The 20,737-nt window shown below is 43.4% G+C and overlaps 1 long non-coding RNA gene across 4 annotated transcripts in view; it reads right to left on the bottom strand.

Annotated features, from left to right (window-relative positions):
- Nucleotides 1-1,159: 1,159 nt before the first annotated feature.
- Nucleotides 1,160-20,737, bottom strand: part of LOC102019838 — a 37,958-nt gene continuing 18,380 nt past the window's right edge. The window contains exons 3-4 of one of the 4 annotated variants that reach the window (XR_001234759.1): nt 10,597-10,680; nt 8,910-8,939 (exon numbers count right to left, since the gene is read on the bottom strand). This is a non-coding gene — a long non-coding RNA (uncharacterized LOC102019838). Of the gene's footprint in view, nt 1,561-5,808; nt 6,085-8,909; nt 8,940-10,596; nt 10,681-15,606; nt 16,263-20,737 lie in introns of those variants that run through there. The other 3 variants (XR_261631.2, XR_001234760.1, XR_001234761.1) reach the window with 3 other exon arrangements.

The following is a 20,737-nucleotide window of genomic DNA, read 5'->3' as shown; positions in this document are numbered from 1 at the left end:
AGTACTGATATTACCGGCATATATCACCACACCTGGCTGGTTTCTCAAACCCTTGACATAAGTCCGTGACCTTCCGTTTTTAAAAAAAAATTTTTTTTTGGTACGGGTAATTGAACTCAAGACTTTGCACTTGCCAGGCAGGTGCTGTGCCACTGAGCTACCTCTCTGGCCCCTATTAAAAAAAAAAAATGTTCTTACCTTCCCTCTGAGTTTAGGTCTGGTCATTCAGTTCCCAACCTCTTTCTTGCTTGAAACACTCCCTTCATGTCCATCACTGCAGAAAGTTCCACTGGACGGTGTTGGGTGTCATTACACCAGATCGCAACACAAAAGCCCTGGTGTTTCTCTTTTCAGATTGACTTTCTCTTGGCCCATCATGTTCACCTGCAGCTGTAGTCAGACTAACAGTACCACTTGCAGACCTCAGCATCATAGCTATTTCACGCGGCAATGCACGTGTACACACAGTTCCCCAGCGGAACACCCTTGTGGCTAAAGGGGGTCTGAACTCCTACTCAATTCTTTATGATCCAACATATTTGACAACTCTCATCATCTTCATAATTCTCTCAGACCCAGACAGCTGCAGTGTTCTCTCTGTTCTCACAATGCATGGACATATTCTACAAATGCACCTAGTTCATTCTCTCTCCTCCAGCAGAGGACTCACTGGGCCGGGAGACACACACTGTCCATCTTTGATTGGGATAGGCTGATTGTGGGTGGCATTTCTTGTCTCTAGCTTTCCAGGGTGATTATTTTCTAGGTAGGTCTTATTTTGGGGGAAACACAGTATGTCACTCTGGGCAAGTTTCCTGATATGGTAGCTTTGGCTTCACCTTATGTTAATAAAGGAAAGAAGCAGGGAACTGTAGAGTAGGCATTTAGGAAATGTTAGCACCATCTTTCTCTTTTTAGTATATTGTGAAATGAGATAATTGGAACAAGCTACTGGTTCACAAATCCAGCTATCAACTCATTCATGGAGAAAGAAACTGATACATCACAATGTACATGCACAGCACACGTGTGTGTATGTGTGAGAGAGAGCGAGAGAGAAAGGGAGAGAAACAGTTGAGAACCGCTGGACTAGATGACCCATGAGATTTTAACCTTATAAAGAAATTATGACTTGGGCTTAATTTTAAATGATTTACTTTCCTTTTTCTAGAAATCTCAATATCATGTTACAATGAAAATGAATATATATAAGGATCAGGGAAGCTTGAAGGGTTACTGGGAGGGTAGGATGTGGTTATTGTCATCTGGACAATTGGTTCAACTACAGCCCTCCTTAAACATCAGTGTTAAGCCAGGAAAATCAGTGAGCCCCTGACAGAGGTGGGCTGTAGAACACAAGCATACTTACTGCATTATTGATTAATGATGGCCGTAGGAAGTCTGGGGTAGTGGAGGGAAAGGACTTTCTAGAGGAAGAGGACAGTTTGCATAGAAGTACCCAGTTTCCGGCGTGGTGTCTCCGTGGTCCGTGGTCTGGGAGGCTTGCCTGAGTGGTGGAGGGTGCTAAGAAGTCAGGTCAAATTACAGAGGTCTTGAAGGCTGAGTAGAGAGATGTAAATTTTGTAGGTTAGAAGGGGAACTGCTGAGGTTTTAGTGGCTGCCTTTATGGCTATGGGCCCCCCTGACATATGCATGGAGATCCCTGTGAGAATGTTTGTACGTCCAAAGCAATATGGAGGGTATATGCCTAAGTGTTTGGACAAACATGGCACTCGGAGGGCTAATGTTGTTTCCTTCTGGGGAAAGAATGTAACAAGAAGGTGTTAGGACAACACTCATCTCTAACACAGTGTGTACCTCTGAAAGGTAGGGTGCAAATCGTCCGTCATACTGCACTGACATTCGTGTTGACAAGCCCTATGCCACACTCCAAACCACCCAGAATCGACACCCACGGGCTTGCTAATGGATCCAAAGTGGCTGCTATTAGGCAAAAATACATACATACATAAAATGAGTAGTCATAGCTTATTTTAAGCTAGTGATTGGAAAGAACTTCACCGCTTCCGCTGGGAAACCTTTGTACCGTACTGGCCTGATTGCTCTTCTCTTTTTTTTTTTTTGGTTTTTCTCTGGTACCGGGAACCAAACTCACGACCTTGCGCTTGCCAGGCAGGCACTTTTGCCGCTGAGCTAAATCCCCAGCCCCTGTTCTTCTCTTTAAAATGAAACGATTTCTAGCTGGGCACAGTGGTGCCCACTTGAGGCAGGAGGAGCACAGTTTTGAGGCCAACCTGAGCAACTTAGTGAGACCCTGTGTCAAAATAAAATTAAAAAGGGCCGGGAATGTGTGTCAATGGTAGAGTATTTGGCTAGGGTGAGCCAGGCCCTGGACCTGACACCCAATACTGAAAAAAAAAAATCCTCTTATACTTTTGCACTGCTCCAACCCTCTTTATTTGCAAATGACTTCTAGCTCTATCTATACTCCTGGACAGAATTAGAGGAAGGTCTGCTGGGGTCTCTCCTTCCTCCTCTGGTCACTGGGACCAGTCAGAGGCCTGCTCCTGGGTCCTGACTCTCTCTGGATGCCTTCACCTGGCTGCCAATAAGAAAAAAATGATAAAAAAAAAAAAAAACTACTCATAATTTGGTCAGACTGGGGAGACCGCGAGTCTGGCCTCCTCCAACACACAGAAGCACTCAGACTTCGGACGGAGTAAGAGGAAGTGACACGTGCAGACCCAGCCAGGCCGGGAGCCCCCCGGGTCAGCGGGCCCAGAAATACGTTGCATGTCTGCTTTTGTTGAAAGTTTCTTGGAGCCAGGGGCTTGGGGGTGGGGTGGCACTCTCACTCCCTGCCTCAGACAAGTGTAGGAAACTGGAAAAATGGCTTCGCTTGAAAACCCTAATTTGAAGGGGGCTGTGTTTCACTTTGGCTTCTTGGCTTTTCATCAGCGCTGAAGAGCCTGGCGCGCAGGGACTGATCACTGACCTTTCGTCTGCTGTCACTGCTGGTCCAGGTAGTGCACGGGACTGATGGCTCCTTGGGAAGAAATTATAAGGCAGGGAGGGGGGTGTCACTCAGCACACATGTGCTGCCCTGAGACTGACGCTGAGCACTGGGATCTTTGTTCACAGAGGGTGACTAAGTCTGAATCAGCAGCCAAAGCCCTACTCCCACATGCTAATGGTTGCATTTTCCCTCATTCCAAATCCTACCCACAAAGCTGCATGGAGATCTTAAGACAACACAATGAATAAGTGTATAAATGCGTGTATGTGGTATTCTAAGTCTCTTGGTTAAGACTTTGTGAATATGCTGGTATATCTTCTCCTTCTTTCTTTTCTTTTTCTTTTTTTAAGTACTAGAGATTCCACTCAGGACTTTCGCACTGAGCTATATCCACAGCCCCCCCCCTTTTTTTCCCCTAATTTTGAAACAAGTCCTCACTAAGTTACCCAGGCTGGGCTCAAACTTGTCCTCCTGCCTCAGCCTCCTAGAGTGCTGAGACTACAGTCATGTACCATCATGCCCAGGTTTTGCTGGTACTTTTTGAGCGTGTTGCTTAGAGGAGCACTTAACTGAAAATATTCTTAGCTGGGGACTTTCAGGATTTTTGATTGAATGTTTTGAGACTAGGTCTTGCTTATTGCCCAGGCTGGTCTCAAATGTGGACTGAAGTGGTCACCTCTTGCGTGGACCTTCTGACAGCAGAGTGCACGCAGCACCACACCTGGCTTTCTTGGCCAGCTTTGCCCTCTCTAATATCGGTAGTACCTGGTTTTGCACATGATACAGCCTTGGACACGTGTTTATAAGTTGAGTACCTGAAAGTCAAGTAACTGGCTCATAAAGAGCATTCTGTTTCTAGACAGGTAGAAACACCCATGCAGGATAGTCTAGGCAGAGGCTTCTTTCCTTGGAAACAGGTAACTGTGGATGAGATGGTCAGGATTCCTGGACACCTTGCCGCGGGGCCAGGGGAGGGAGGGCAGGAAGGTGACAAAGAGCTGTGTGGCTCCGCCAAGTAGTGTTAGACGGACTCTCCAGAGCAAGGCGGGTGGAGGTGCGACTCGGGAAGCTGCAGGGCTCCAAGGACAGAAACGCAGTCATGACAAGCCCTGGATGAGGGAGGTCTGTGCCACCACAGGTGGAAACAAGCAGCCTTCCCTGACACCTTGCCCGAGGCTGACATCCACCGTGATAAAGACTGCAGGCGAGGCTATCACATAATAGCTCGAAATTAACACCGGCCAAGAAGACTGAAGTTGACACTGAGTGTGTTAGCAACATGAGGTCCAATGTTTATTAATGTTGAAAGCTTGCTGCTGTGGAGTAGAAAGATTGGCCTTAACACAAGTAAATAAGTAAACAAACAGAAATATATTCCACCATGTACATTTTCTTTCTATAGATCCACGAACTAAATTGCATAGGAAAGTTCCCAGAACGTTATACCCCAAAGGCACACGTGTCCTAGCACTTGAAGTCATTTAGGGAAAGGGTACACAACCATGAACCCCATAAGGACATTCCGATCAACAGTGGACTGCAGGTATAAAAATATATTGCCTAGGGATAGTGTAGCTGTCTTAGTCTGTGTAAGTTGAGAAAATCCTTTACTAATGGTTTGTTCTGAATGTACCCCAGTCACTGAGGGATACCTGACTGTACTGTCCTCGTGGTCATTTGTGGGTGTGCTTTACTTATGCAGTACGTACTCACCAAGTTAGTCACATGCTGAATTGTCTTGGTGACTTTTCTCTCGTCGCTGAGACAAAATACCCAATAACCAAAATTAAGGAAGGAAGGGTCTGTTTAGCTCACGGTTTGTGGAGGTTTCAGTCCATACTCAGCGGGCTCTGAGGCAGGGTGGCACATGGCAGAGGGCAACAGTGCATGGTGGCGGAAGACAGCAAAAGCAAGAAGAGCAAAAGGGTGGAGTGGTGGCAAGCATCCTCTTTCCCTCCCTTACACTGTATGCAAGCTACCTGCCCCAGGGTGGGTGTAGCACTCACATCCATAATTCCAACATTGGACCAGAGATCAATCATAAATCTAGAAGCTTGCACCCTGACTGCATGAGGATTTGGGGGGACATGCAGACACAAACCATAACATGAATTTTTACAAATTATTCCTATGTTAAGTGTGATAAGTAGGCTTTTCTTTAAAATAACAATAATTCACTTTCAGTGATTGTTTGCTTTACGTGCATCTTCATTCCTTCTTTGTCTTTCCAGGGGTTTTTAATCCATAACTATTGGGTTCAGTAGCCAGCTCCAAGATGATTCTTCGTGACTTTTGCCTTACGTGGTTCTCGCCCACATGAATCAGGGCTGGCGCTGCGTGACCAATAGAATAGGCAAAAGCGACGTGGGCAACGTGGGAGGATTGGTAATGATAGGCACTGCAGCTTCTTCCTGAATCTCTCGGGTCACTGGCTCCAACGAAAGCCGGCCACGACGAGGCCAGGGCACTGCAGGGCCCCTGTGGAGTGGTCCCTGGGAAAGGAACCCCGGTCAGCACGCACTTGCCAGTCATGTGACTTGGTACTTGTTTTGTGTAAGAGAGAATCATAATCATGCACAGATTTATGCTAACGCAAAAGTAAGATGAAAATTTATTATAGGGAAGAAACGCAGCTGGCCACCGCCTCGACAAATTAGTTCAGGATAGAAAAAGAAAAGTTGGTTACTCCACAGACAGCAGCAGTGTACAAAGAACGCACTTCACTTTTGTGGTCTCTTCTCCTGTTCCTTTGATTAATCATTTGCTTTCTTTGTGCCTCTTTTTTTTTTTTTGGTTTTGTCTTTTTGAGACAGGGTCTCACTGGGCAGTTCAGGCTGGCCTTGAGCTCACTTTGTAGCCCAAGCTGGTCTCAAACTCTCAGCGATCCTCCTGCCTCAGCCTCTTGATCTCTCTGCGTCTTGTCAGCCAAAAGTGCAGCTGCCTGCAGTTTTCTACCAGGTAGTACTGCATGTCCTGTTAGCCCCATCTCAGGGTGAGTCTCCACAAAGCCCAGGTCGCTGCAGCTGCAGCTCACATCTGGTACAGCCTCACGGGAGACTCCATCGCATCTGCGGGGGAGCTACTTCTCCACGCCTGCCTCGAAGCTCCTGTGTAAGAAAACACAACTGCTATGGTCTGAAGCCATTAAGTGTGGGGGCGACTGTTAATTAGCAATAAATAATTAATATACTATGCTTCTGAAAGTAAGGAATATCTGTATTATTTAGTAAAACTATGAGGAGTTGTAAGTTTTATTTATTTGTGTTGCAGTGTTAGGGATCAAACCCAAGACCTTGTGTATGCTGGGTGGGCATTCTGAAATGGAGCTATACTCCTAGCTAAAGTTCTTTTTTAATTGGGGCCAATTAAACTGCTTGGATCTATGGTTTTATCGTTTTTGGTGAATGTAAAACAATGTTGATGATTTCTTCAAATATTTTTTCTGTTTTCTCTCTCTTCTCTTCCAGCAAGTTCAGTTATACGTAGAGTGTTTGCAGTTGTCATTTTTGTCCTTTTCATTTTGTGTTTGTTTGTATTTTAGATCATTTCTATCACTAGATAGCTAAGTCTACTATAGATTATTCTGCAGTATTCAGTAGATCATTTCTATCACTAGATAGCTAAGTCTACCATACATTATTCTGCCGTATTCAATATGCTGTTACTACTTTCTAGTGTGGTTTTTAACTTAAACAAGGTGTTTTTCATCTTCAGAAACTCGAATTGGAATGCCGGGCATGGTGGCGCATGCCTGTAAACCCAGCACTTGGAAGGCTGAGGCAGGAGGAGCATCGTAAGTTCCAGGCTATCCTGAGTTACAGAGTGAGTTCAAAGCCTGCCTGTACTATATAATAAAAACTTATCTCTAAAAGTCCAAACAACAAAAAAACTAGGCACAATGTACTAAACCCTTACAGGTGCTAGACATGTTACACATATCATTTTAGGTTCTTACAACGACTTTACAAGTCATAATGGCCCCTCTTTTCTCAGCTGTGTCCAACCTGTGGCCTGGATGCCACACGCGGCTCTTCATCGTTAGCAACGCAGCCACAAAAGGTAGTAAATGTTTAACATTATTGTGTATTTTTTTCCAGTACTAGGGATTGACTGCCACAGAGCTACACTCCCTTCCTATTTTTAATTTGGAGACAGAGTCTTGCTAAATTACCTAGGCAGGGCTTCAATACGCAATCCTCCTGCTTCAATCTTCTGTGCTGAGATCACAGGCTTGCTCCACCACGCCCATCTATGACATGATTTTTAGCGACATTATTCTGATTCGATTGAATGGTGCTTGAGCCCAGCCGGTGTGGCAGTGATGAAGCACTGTGTAGGAGAGGGCAGAGCGCTGCACTAACCTGTCTCTGGGGCCCATCACAGCTGATGGAATCCAAACCTGCAGCAGGTGTTACATGCACTTGTGAGTAAAGCCCGGCAATCACCAATGACCCAACCTACCTCTACGAGTGTGCCTGTGCCTGCTTATTATTAAGCAGATATATGATTTTCTTATTAAACTTGGGCTTGCTTTGTTATTTTGTAAATAATTGAAAACTCTAAAGTAAGTTAAAACAGTCTTGTTACGTATACACATTAGCTATTTTATATATTATATGCAGCCCAAGACTGTTCCTGTCTTAGTTACTTTTCTCATTCTGAGCCGAAATACCCAACACCCAAAGTTAAAGGAAGAAAAGTTGATTTAGCTCACAGTTTGCAGAGGTTTCAGTCTGTAGTCAGCTGGCTCCATGGCAGCGTGGCATGGCAGAGGGCATCACGGAGGAGAAACAGTCCATGGCAGGCAGGCAGAGGACAGAAAACAGTAGGCAGCAGAACAGCAGCAGCAGCAGCCAGCCTACCCGCCCCTTCATCCCATCCAGGATACACACTTTCGATCGGAGCCACTCACACCCAGGGTGGGGCACCCTTAACCCAGCATCACACCCTTAATCCACATTCACCCACCCTAATCCATCCACCTTCAAAACTCCCCACCTATGGCCACATGAGGCTTCTGGGGAACATCTAGATACAAGCCATAACAATTCCTCTCCACTCAATGCAGCCAAGGCCAGCCAGAGGTTGGACACTCATGCTCACCATAAAGAAGGTGAAGCTCAGTTGGCTTACTTGATTTGACAGGGCCACAAAGCAAGACAGCTGAGGTTCTATTTGGACTCAGCTACTTACTTTGTGCTATATCATATCTTAATGAGAAAGACTCATTGGTGAATCAAGGAATTGGAAATCAGTTAAAAATTCAATTGTGAATAGCCCCAATCCTAGGCTGGTGGAGAGAAGAAAGGTGCAGAGATACAACGTGGTGATTGATGGAATGTGGGAGGGTGGAGAGGGATGAGTCAGCAGTGACACTGAGCCCTCTGGCACACAGATCGGAGGGGTCTGATGCACCCTGCAGCATGGGGAGGGGATGTCAAGGTGGCAGGAGGGAAGAGGTTTGGAATCAGGGTGGAGGGAGGTCTGGCAGACACTGTCATTTTGAGAATCCAGCACTTACAGTGACAGTTTACAAGAGTTATGGACAAGGGTTGGAGGTGCGGCTGAGTGTAGAGCATTTGTCTAGTGCGTACTTGTTACCTTTTGTCTTTTTCATGATAGCTACTCCAATAGGTAATAGGTGGTATCGTACTGTGGTCAGCTTTGAGTTTATGTAGATTTTAAAAATTCAACTAGGAAAAAAAAATAAAGATTTCCTCTTGTAATTAATCCATAGACTTTTTTTGGTGTGTGTAGGAATTAAAATCAGGTTCCATGTGCTCTACCACTGAGCTACCACCCCACCCATTTAAATCTTATAAATTATTCTCTAGCCAGGTATGGTGGTTCATACCTGTAATCCCAGCACTCAGGAGGCTGCGGCAGGAGGATTGCCATGAATTTGAGGCCATCTTGGGCTACATAGTGAGTTCCAGGCCAGCCTGCACTACACAGTGAGACCCTGCCTCAAAAAAAAATTTTTTTTCTGCATTAATGCAGGTTTTTCAAAATTCTCTCATTGTTCATATAGAGTTTTCATGTAATAGTTTTATACATTTAAAAAAGATTATTTCTGTGCATTTGATATATTTAATGTTATTATGAATTATATTTTTAAAATTAAAAATAGATTAAAATGCCACTAGGAAGATAGAATGAAAAATACTGAGAAACATAAGTTTGAGTTAATTGCAAGTTATACTCATTTCAGGTTTAGACATACTTGGGTTAGAGAAAAAATTTTATTAAAAAGAAACAGTATAAAAATAAAATTAAGCTGGGCATGGTGGTGCATGCTGTAATCTCAACACTCAGGAGGCTGAGGCAGGAGGATCACCTTGAGTTCAAGATCCGGCCTGAGCTAGCCTGAAGAACAGGGTGAAACTCTGTCTCAGCAAACAAAAAATAAAATACAAACAAACAAAAACCAAATGATTGCAGAAAGATGGGCATATTTTGTATTCTTTACTGTTGTGTCAAATTTTCATGGTTTATAGTAAATAAATAAATACGTGTCTTTGTTTTCTATGTGAATCCTTCTTGACTTTGGAGTGAGAAGTAGCCTGTGAACTGGGATCTGGTTACTCAAGGAGTATATGATGATGTTTGTTTTACTTTATTTTAGGTGAAGAAAAATCACAGAGAGTGAGATTTGGGGAACATGTGAAGGAGGAAGGATTAATCTTCTCTTTGTTTCTATCCTGGGAAAAACGAGAGAACTGTAGAGCTCCAAATCGACAGTCTTCCTAGGAAGTTCTGAGAGTAGAACTGTCTTCTAGACTTCCTGGGTGTTGTATAGGATGTCATTGATGTGGTCTAAAGCAGTAGGGGGATAACACAGTGGCCAGGGGCGCTGGCGTTATATTTCATTTCCAAATCTCATCACTTACTAGCTGAACAATTGGGGGCAATTTTTTTTTTTTTATGTTTGTTAGCATTCATCTGCAAACCACAAAAAACTTAACAGCCCTTACACAAGAGAGATTTATTTCTCTTAGATATAAAAGAAATCCAGATATAAGTAGTAGAGGCTGATATGGTGGCTAATAAACGGTGATCATAGGGGACCTAGGTTCTTTATCCTTCGCAAGTACCACATCTTTAGGTGTAACTGCGTAGTGCAAGAAAAGTATTTGAGTTCTGATGCCGACACATCGAAGGAGGAAAAGGGCAAAAGAGAGTGTAGAATGTGTAAAGACGAACTGTCTTCTAAGGGACTTTCCAGAGACAACTACACAATGACTGTGCTTATAAACCATTGGCTATATATTATTTTGGTCATTGTCACAGCTTGGACAAATACATCTGAAAGATGCAAATATCTTGGGTGGCTCATGCCCTGCTAAAAATGAAGTTTTCTACTGTTAAAGAAGAGGAGGAGAATGGATATAGAAGTAGCAGCTGCACCCTCTGTCATGTTTTTCTAAGCCCAGGTTAATTATTTATAAAGTGAGAAAACAGTACCTACAACCCAGGGTAAGTGAGAGAGTGTAAGTGAACCGCAGGCGCAGTGCCGTGCTCAGCAAACGCTAGCAGCTGTGGTCAGCGGGGTATGTTTGAGGACTGCACTGTTAGGTGATTTCTTCACTGTGCAAACATCATACAGCACTTGCACAAACCTGGATGACAGAGGTCGATCATCTGACGTGGCCTTTTGATGCAATCAAGAGATGAGATAAACACAGGACATTTGAAGCTGCTGCCTGGACAATACAACATGTTTTGAAGCAAAAAACCAAAAACAAACCTTTTTAAAACAAATACAGTAAACTCTAAAATAATGATAAGTATAGTCTAATAACAAAGTAGCCATTTATTATCCTATTATGGACTGTACATAACTCTTTGTGCTCTATTTTTAGATCACTGGCAGTATAGTAGGTTTGTTCACACTAGCATAAACACAAACACATGAGTAACATATTGGGCTATGACATCACAATATGATGACATCACAGCTATGATGTCACTAGACAACAAGAAGTTTTCAGCCCCATCAAAATCTTAAGAAATCGCTATTGTATATGTAGTTTGTCATTGATCAGAACGTTACACAGTGCATAGATGTATTTAGGGATTATAAACATGGAGTCAAGAATGCATCCCCCATACCAGTTCCAACTCCTTCCTTTCAGTTATACAACCCTTTGAGTTTTGCTGTGCGTACAGCTCTCCAAGAAAAACTGAATTTCTCATTTTCCTTTGGGTGTAGCTAAATTATGGCTCATGAGACGTGAGACCCAATATGCATCATGTCCAGGTCACGTGCTTGACAGAATACTGTTTGCTCTCATGGTTCTCTGCCCCAATTGTGCAGCCTGAAATCCAGATATTTCACTGAAAATCTAGCTTTGACTGTGTGGGCTAGGAAAACCACCCTAGGTCAGGGATGGCAAACCTTTTCCAACTCTCAATGATGCCAACAGGCCCGGTGGCATGTGTGCCATAGGTTCACCACTGCTGGCTTAGAGGATGGGGAAGCAACAAAACAGAAGAACCTGGGTTTGTAGTGAACTTGAGGAGTCGCTGGACTAACTTCTGACCTTGTCCTTCACTGTAAGAATAGAAAATAGCAACTCTTCCTGGGGATGCAGCTCAGTGGTAGACATGTGCTTAGCATACACAAGAACCTTAGTTCAGCCCACAAAACCAAGAACAAACAAAACACAAAAAGGAAAAGAAAATGGAGAATATTCTATTTTAAAATTACAAATTTTGCTGTGCATCAAATTGATTATCTGAAATATTATCTAGTATGGCAATCTCACACACCTGTAATCCCAGCACTCGGGAGGCTGAGGCAGGAGGATCATTGTGAGTTCGAGACCAGCCTGGGCTACAGAGTGAGTTCAAGGCCAGCCTCAACTGCATAGCAAGTCCCTGTCTCAAAAAGATTGAGAAATAATTCTTTGTGTGACTTTAAGTATGCCATTTAGAAAAATGAGTGATAGCAAGAAACAACATTAAGGATATACATAGAAACTTAGTTTGCTGTTGGGCATTTATTGATGAAAAAGACACCACTTCATGTTTTCTAAAACTCAGAATCAATAGATGTCATAGTTATGTTCTCGTTGCTGGGACAAAATATTGGGCACCCACAAGTTAAAGGAGGAAAGGTTTATTCTACTTCACAGTTGGTAGCAGTTTCAGTCCATGGTCAGCTGGTTTCAAGACCGGGCAACATGGCAGAAGGACATGGCAGAGAAGACACAGTTCATGGCAGGGGAGGTGGAAAGCAGCCAGCAGCAAGTCTCCCTTTCCCTTTTCATTCTACCCAGACTACAAGCCTATTGGTTGGTGCTACCAACACCAGAGTGGGTCTTCCTATTACCCAGACCCAGAATCGCACTAAACCAGTGGACTAATCCATTTATCACACCCATAATCCAGTATCACACACCTACGATCTAGCTGCCTGACAAAAGCCCCACCTATTGATACAGGAGAAATATAACTCCTAACCTGCTAGATGTCAGATGTGCCAAGTTCATGTCCCCCAAAATCAAAGAATGAATTCTAAAGGACAAAGGAGGTTAAAAGTACGAAAGGTTTATTGAGAAATAGCTCCTGAGAGACAGGAGGTGCCGGGGAAATAGGCTGCCCCTGAGGCTCTTTGTCAGGGGCGACTTATACAGTAAAGTATACGTGGATACAGTGTAGGTCAAGCTGTAATCAACCAATAAGATGATAAGTACAGCTACTTAGCTAATATTGGTCCAGTAAGGAAATGGGTCACATAACAAGGGTATAAGGAAAGAATAAAGGCATTTCTGGGAAGGGATGGATCCAGATTCTCTGGTCATCCACCTGGGCAACTGATGCCTATCTGGACTTCCTGGACCAGGTAGTGGAAATTACAGTATAATTCCAAGTTACTGCTTTATCCCTTGGGGAGGTCTGTAGTCCTGGCTGTTGCATCTTTATTTGAGGTCTGGTCTTCAGATGCACCTGCAGCCACAACTCTGGTGTCTTTACTCTTTCTGTGACCTCTTGAAGCCCAGTCCCTCTCTGTGTAATAATTTCTATCTAAGTTAGCTGCCTATGATTCTATGAGTGCATGAATCTTTGGGGGACATCTAGATACAAGCCATACATTGGCTGAGATAAAAATGACATAGGTGAATTTTTTTGTTATTTTGCAGTGCTGGGGATTGACCCTGGGGTCGTGTACCTTCTAGGCTGTTTTACTGCTGAGCCACATTCCTAGCTCCTACATAAGTAACTTTTAAAAAAAATTTACAGTATAATTTTATGGTAAAAAAGATCCTATTATTGTTTATTCTGGCTTTTTAATTTTAAAAGTGTTATTCATTGTGAAATAATGTATCAATAGAGGAATTCATGAAAAACAAAGTAAGAGCCACTATAAATTCTACCACTCATAGAAAACTGTTACTGTCACTATTTTGGTGAAAATTATATCCCAAAGTTTCATTTTGCAATTACTTTCACACAAATGTGCACACATATATTTTTACACAAATGGAGTGATATGATTGCAATTCTATTGTTTTTCATGCAAATTATAATTTTAGAATTTTCAGAAAAAATTTAAGCTGTCTAATATATACATGTTGTAAGTATCTATTAAATATGTATTCAATTCATTAATAAAGGAGCCACCAGGATAGTGAAGCTACTTCAAAGGAAAATACAAGAGATCTAAATATCCACAACCAATCTCTCTCTCTCTCTCTCTCTCTCTTTCTCTCTCTCTCTCGCACACACACACACACACACACACGTAGGCTAAGTGCCCAAGTGTGAAGTTGCTGAGAAATTGTACTTTTGTTTATCATTCTATCCAGGGTGACAGGTCCCAAGAATGAGGTGCTCACGGATGAATAGAAAAAGTAAGAGAGACAAGAAAAACAAGACAGGCAAAAGTCTGGGATCAGGGGCCTTACAGCCTCTTGGACTGCAGCCGCGATTACCAATCTCAGTCACCTTTCATTGAGCGAGAACCAAGGGCGTAGCTAGTACAAATGGGTGGATACCAAACATTTTAGTAATTAAAGGATTATCTTTCTCCAATTCTGCCTCTTATGCTGCTGGCAACAATCCCCAAGTGGGCCTCCTACGTCCAGCACCACGCTTACTCAGTTCAGCTGGGGGTTGTAAATTGATCACCAGTTATCAACCCACTACAATCACAGTCCTTACTTCCAATTAATTTTTTACAGTGCATGGCAAGACTAAAAAATAGGGATCTCCTGCAATTCAAATACACTCTCATCTTCCGGTGAAAGGTTTCAGTTAATTTTTGCAACAATAAACAAATCATTGTGTGTCCTCAGTGCTTTCTAATCAAAGAATGTCCTTCTCCACACTTTTGGTAGATAATTGTCAGTTGGAGTTGTAGCAGGGAGAGTCCCAGTATTAATAATAACCCTTTCTAACAGAACATTTTATCAACTTTTTAAATCTTTGCTTATCTGATAGTTAAAATACAACTTAAAAATTACAAGCCGTGCTATAGTTAAAATATTCTGAAGAGTAGCAGAATATGCCACCCTCAAGCACGCTTCACTCTGAGCCGGAGGCGACTGAGAAGATGCAGATGGCCTCTGAGCAGGGCAGGCGTGCAAGAGAGGGCTCTGGAGGGAGGGCCTCTGTGGCCGAAGCAGGCTGTGGCCAGCTGGAACCGGTTCAGTGGGCTGGAAGCAGAAGACCCAGGAGCGGGGAGTGAAGCTATAGGTGTCGGCAGCAAACAGGGCAGACTAGGCTGCCACGAGGAATTCTCAGGAGGAATGGGCCTCTGTTTTCTTTGAGATTCAGGGAGCGGTTTGGTTTCATTTTTAACTTCATAAAAGCCCCCCTTCCCGCAGTCAGGGACTGTGGGTTTTATCTAATGAGTTCCGTTCTGTCTCCCTACGGTGTGTGTTGTGTACCCTCGAACGATGGCACAACAGACAAAGGGTGGCTGCCCCTCAGAGAGACCATTCAGATGCCCGCCTGGCCGCACCCCTTGTGGGGACTTAGGCGCGACTTAGCTAAGGAGGGTGTGAGGCCTCCGTTACGCCGTATGTCGATCACCACGGAACTGCAGGTGAAAGCTCAACCAGCCACCGCGACCAGTGCTTCCCGGTCTCCGTGCAGTGACAGACAGCCCATGCTCACGCTGTCCGGTCCACCCACTCAGTCACTCAGCAGCACTCCGAGGTTAGACATCCCAGCCCCTCTTCCCTTGAGGGTGCCTTAATTTACAAGAGTGATTAAACTCTTCTTCTGCTTGAATTGAGCAGGACTTACAGACTGACTAACTGGGGTGCCTGGAATTAAGCAGGCAGGCAGACAGACAGACATCCTCCTCCCTTTGGGTTTGGTGTGAGCCGCTCAAGCAGAGAGCCAGGAATCCTCTTCCACACCTCTGAGGGGACTCAAGAAATCTCGAGGGCTTCCTGTTGGGGCCAGGAGAGGCCCTTACTCCATCCGTGAGGGCCTTGACTGGTGACCAAGGAGGCCAGCATGGTCAGTCTTGCCGGCCGACGCACCAGGTGCTACAGCAAACAAGAATACCGAAACGACACCCAGAATTTGGGGGCAGATTTATTTACAGCAATGGGGGCTGATAGGGATCATGCCCAGAATATCAGGCCCTGGTCTCTGGTGGTCTAGGGCTCCTATGGGACAAGCAAGCAGGAAGCACAGAGGCAGAATGGCTTGTCAATGGGGATCGGTTTACACAATGTGCATCACAGTCACCAGCTGTGCATCCCAGTGACCAGCCGTTCCTAAGAGACAGGAGCAACCGGAACTGGAACAGGAACTGTTACCTGGGCAACTAAGACACTGAAGCACACTGGCTGGTGTTGGGGTGGTGCATTTTCTGTTACAGCTTGAGTGTAAGGACATATAAAGTGCAGTAGGTAGGAAGATAGCCTTTACACACTAGAGATTGACTGGGATGCTTTCAGATCCTCTTATCACCGGATGTGGTCTGAGGAGGACCCCCAAAGAGGAGAGGGGGATAATTTACCCCACATGTGGAGCAGGTAACTTCTGTTACAGGGAAGTGATCCATCCGTGAGAGGGTTTGAAAGGCTCACTGGGCAGAATTAAAAAAGAGCACATTCAGGAGCAGAGTGCAGGCCCAGGAGACAGTACACCATGGTCTGGGGTTGGGGGTTTTACACACTTTTGGGGCTGTCTCGGTGATCTAGGATGTGTCTTCATACTGGCTGTCAGCAGGTTAGGTTAGAGTGCAAACATTTGCATGGGTCTGAAGTTTAGAGATTTGCTGCACACTTAATAATAGTGCTGCTTCCTTAAGGTTGGAAGTCTGTAGAGGAAAAACACAGACTCAATTTACAGGTTAAAATATGGGTCTAATTCACAAGATTATTGTGCCTTTCCTTGCCTTTCCTTTCCTTTCCTTCCTTTCCTTTCTTTCCTTCTCCTATTCTTTTTTCCTTCTCCTATTCTTTTTTTTTTTTTTGATACCAGGGATTAGACCCAAGGTCTTCACACTGAGCTACATCCCAAGTTCTTTTTTTGTAACTTTTTATTTTGTAATAGACTCTTGCAAGATTGCAAAATTTCCCAGGCTGCGTTTGAACTTGGGATACTCTGCCTCAGCCTCCTAGAATGCTGGGATTCCAAGCATATGCCACCATGCCTAGCATTGCCAAGTGTTTTGTTTTGTTCTGTTTTTATCTGAGCACAGAGATGCCATGTAATGCTATGGCAACTATCTTTTCTGAAGAAGAAAAAACAGTTGTTTTTGTTCATTGTTCATCCTTGGTGACGTGTATAAAAACTGACTCAGCTCTTTCACTTAATACCATTAGGTGGGGCTGATATTCAGGTCAGATGAGTTACAGATGCACTGGTGTTGTAGCAGATGTTCCCTCCTGGCTTGACATCTCTTTTGGTGTCCATACCATACCCGACGTTAAACACGTCTTTGATATCACCTGTTTAAGAAGAACAGACTGGACAGAACAACTGCCTTTCTGAAAATATTGAATCATTTCCTGTTTTCTTCTAAACTCTGAGACGAAATTCACATAACATAAAATAAACCATTTAAAATTATGCAGTAGTGTTTAGACATTTTCAGAGTTGTGCATTCATCATGTTTATCTAATTCCAAAACATTTTCATCACCCTGTGCTAAGAGGTCATTCATCTTTTTCCTCTTCTGTCCGGGTAACCAGTAGTATGATTTCTGTCTTTGTGGATTTCACTGTTCTAAATACTTCATTTAAATGGAATTATACAATATGGGACCTTTTCCTTAGCATAATGTTTTCAAGGTCAGTCTAAGTTGTAGCACCTATCCATTCTTTTTCCATTTTACAGCTCAATGATTTATCATATGAATATATTACATTTATTTATCTATTCTTTCTTTCAGTGACATTTGAGTGTTTTTCTCCTTTCGGCTATTGTAACAGTGTTGCCATGAACATTTGTGCACCGTAACTGTGAACATCTGTATCAATTTTTTGTTTACTTAGGAGTACAACTGCCAAGTCACACGGTAGTTCTATATTTAATTTATTGAACTGCCAGACTGATTTCCACAGTGGCTGGGTCATTTTACATTCCCACCAGCGACCTATGAGAGTTCTAATTTTTCTATGTCCTCGTGAACATTTTCCTCTTTTTAAAAAATGTAGTCTTACTGTGGGTGTCAAACGCTCTTCTTCATTGTGGCTTTACTTCGCATTTTTCTCACGATGAACGATGTAGGCCACTTTGCCCTGTACTTGTTAGCTCTTTGTATATCTCAGCAGTCCCCAGCTTTTCTGTCATCTGCAACTGCTTTAGTGGGAGACGGTTTTTCCACAGATGGAGGAGGGGTGGTTTAAGGATGATTCAAGCATATTGTATTTATTGTACACTTTATTTCTATCATTACAACATATAATGAAATAATTCTACAACCCACCTAACACACAATCAGTGGGAGCCCTGAACTTGTTTTCCTGCAGCTAGATGGTCCCGTCTGGCGCTGATGGGAGACAGTGGCACCCGAAATGTGTTCTTATGTCCAGTCTATGCCATACTCTTGTTTTGGTTGCTGTCACTGCAGAAAACCCTACTTCACAAAGACAGGATGTTAGAAATCGGGGTGGGCTTTCAATTGCTTTTGTGGTGATCATAGGATGTTCTGTCTTGACTTTAATGCAGAACATATGGAGGTTTGAAGTTGTCTCAAACATACTTTTTTTCCTCAGTTTTTTAATCAGTGTATGTTTTCAATACATAGCATATACATTCATGGTGGGGAAATTAGTATATACATGTATCACACCTTGACCCTGTGACTCCTCCTTTTTTCCCCCTTCTTCCCGTCTCAGTGCCCCCATCCCAGTTCTCCTCATTCTTTCAAAGAACCAATTCTTTAGATGGGCGTGGTGGTGCATATCTGTAATCCCAGCACTTGGGAGGCTGAGGCAGGAGGGTGGCTGTTTGAGGCCATCTTAGGCTACATAGTGAGTTTAAGGCTAGCCTGAATTTCATAGTGACACCCTGTCTCAAAACACACACACACGCACACACACATGAACTCTTTGATTCATTGATCCTCTGTATTTTTTTTGGTATCAATTTCATTAATTTTACCTCTGAACGTCATAATTTCTTTCCTTCTATTAATTTCAGATTTGGATTGTTTTTATCTTTCTAGGACCTTGGCATGCATCATTATTTATTTTGGGTTGTGCTATTCTTTTTATGTGCCCATTTCATTGCATCTCATAGGTTTAAATATGTTGTGCTTCCATGGTCATTTGAGTCTAGGATTTTTAAAATTTCTCCCTTGATTTCTTTTGTGACACACTAATTATCCAATAACGTATTATTTCATCTCCATGTGTTTGCATGATTTCTGTGCTTCTTTTGCTACTGATTTTTAGCTTCTTTCCACTATGATCCAATAGTATGCAGGGGATTATTTCAGTTCTTTTGTATTTACTTAAGCATGCTTTATGGCCTGAGATAGGGCATATTTTTGAAAAAGGTCCATGTGCTTTTGTTGGATGAAATGTTCTGTAGGCATCTGTTAAGTCCATTTGATCAGTGGTGTGGTTTACCTCTTGGTTGAATTTTTATCTGACCGACCTGTCTTAATTGTGAGAAGAAATGGAAGTCACCCATTATGATTGTATTGATGTCTACCTGTCCTTTTAAATCTAGTGGTGTTTGTTTCACGAAGTTGGGTGTGTTCCACATTGGGTAAGTGTTTACAATTGTTCTCTCTTCCTGTTGAAGGTGGTTCCTTCTACCACAATGTAGTGGCCATCTTTGTCTCTTCTGATCAGTTGGCTTGAAGTCTGCTGCGTCTGAAGATAAGATAGCTACTCCTGGTTGTTTCCAGGTTCTGGTTGAATGGAGGGGCATTTCCCTTTATTTTACTTTAAGTCCATATACTTGCTTTTAGATGCAGTGTGTGTCCTGCAGGTAATACATGGATGTGTTTTGTTTTTTGATACAATCTGCCAGTCTGTGACTTATAATTGGAGGGTTGAGACCACTGACATATACTGACATAAAATGACCCATTCAGGCCTGGTGTCCTGGTGCGCACCTGTAATCCCAGCACTCGGGACGCTGAAGCAGAAGGAGCACCATGAGTTCAAGGCAATCCTGGGCTACACAGTAAGTTCAAACCCAACTTAAACTACACAGCAAGACTCTGTCTTAAAAAAAGGCCAATTCAGTTTTCCTGATTTATGACCATTCAAAAACTCAAATAGTTCTGTAGCTGTGGTGTTGACTGGCAACAAAAGTTCATATAATATCTCACGCACATCTTTGTAAAAAAATATACTGCACAAAAACAGGTAGAAAGATGAGCTCTTCCCATCGTCTCTATCTCTGCAGTAAGATCACAAGCCTTTTTCTGTTTGTGCTGTGGGGCAGCAGCCCAGGGAGTTAAAATTCTTCTGAAATATGGGAGGCTGTGCCTCAGGTAAGGTGTCCTTGTAGGCAGTGTGATGTTTCAGGGTAGTGTGTTTGTGGATCTTGTTTTCCCCGAGGTTTGCTTGGCATTCTGCACTAGCTTCTAAGGTTTGTCTTTTTCTGTTGTCTGTTCCACTACTTTCAGGAGTAAAGCTACTTTTGGTCAAAAGCTGGCATACTGTGAATAACTCACCTGTGATGTGCAATACTGTTCTGAGAGTGGTTTTTCCAAATGTACAGTGCACAAAATATCAGTTAAGCCTGGGTCTTGTGCCCTGGGTTCTGTGGCAGCCGTAACATCCATCCATCTATGTGTTGGGAGACGAGTGTCGTCTCCTTCCGTGCAGGTATTCACAGAATACAAACCCGTGTGTGTCAGCTAACGAGAGGTGTCTTACATTAGCTGTGAGTTACAAAAAGGTCAGGAAGGCCAGTCAAGACCAGCCAGCCACTCAGATCTGGGACTTGGGCAAGACATGTTACACCCAACCCCTAGTCTGCATGTGGGCGAAGAGGATGCAGAACTGCACCTCCTACTGGTTTGCTTCCTTTTTCTCTGATGGGGAAATGGCCTTTCCAAGCAATACGTTCTTTTCTTTGCAGGTGTGTCCTGTTGACTCAGCTCTCAGAAGCGTCCTCTGACCATACTCCAATTAGATCTCTTTACAGAAAAGCAGGGAGTGCTCAGAGGTATCTTACCTGCAAGCTTTCTTTATGAGATCATCCTGACTTATGTTCCCACTGTAAGTTCCCAATGGCACTTGTGAAAAAAAAAGAAAAGACAAAAAAAGAAGCTGGGCATGGTGGTGCACACCTATAATCCCAGCACTCGGGAGGCTGAGGCAG

The sequence above is a fragment of the Chinchilla lanigera genome, unplaced genomic scaffold (genome assembly GCF_000276665.1).
Source record: "Chinchilla lanigera isolate Chin_1 unplaced genomic scaffold, ChiLan1.0 scaffold00033, whole genome shotgun sequence".
NCBI lineage: Eukaryota > Metazoa > Chordata > Mammalia > Rodentia > Chinchillidae > Chinchilla > Chinchilla lanigera.
The sequence above is the reverse complement of the archived record's forward strand: the minus strand, read 5'-3'. Positions and strand labels throughout refer to the sequence as shown.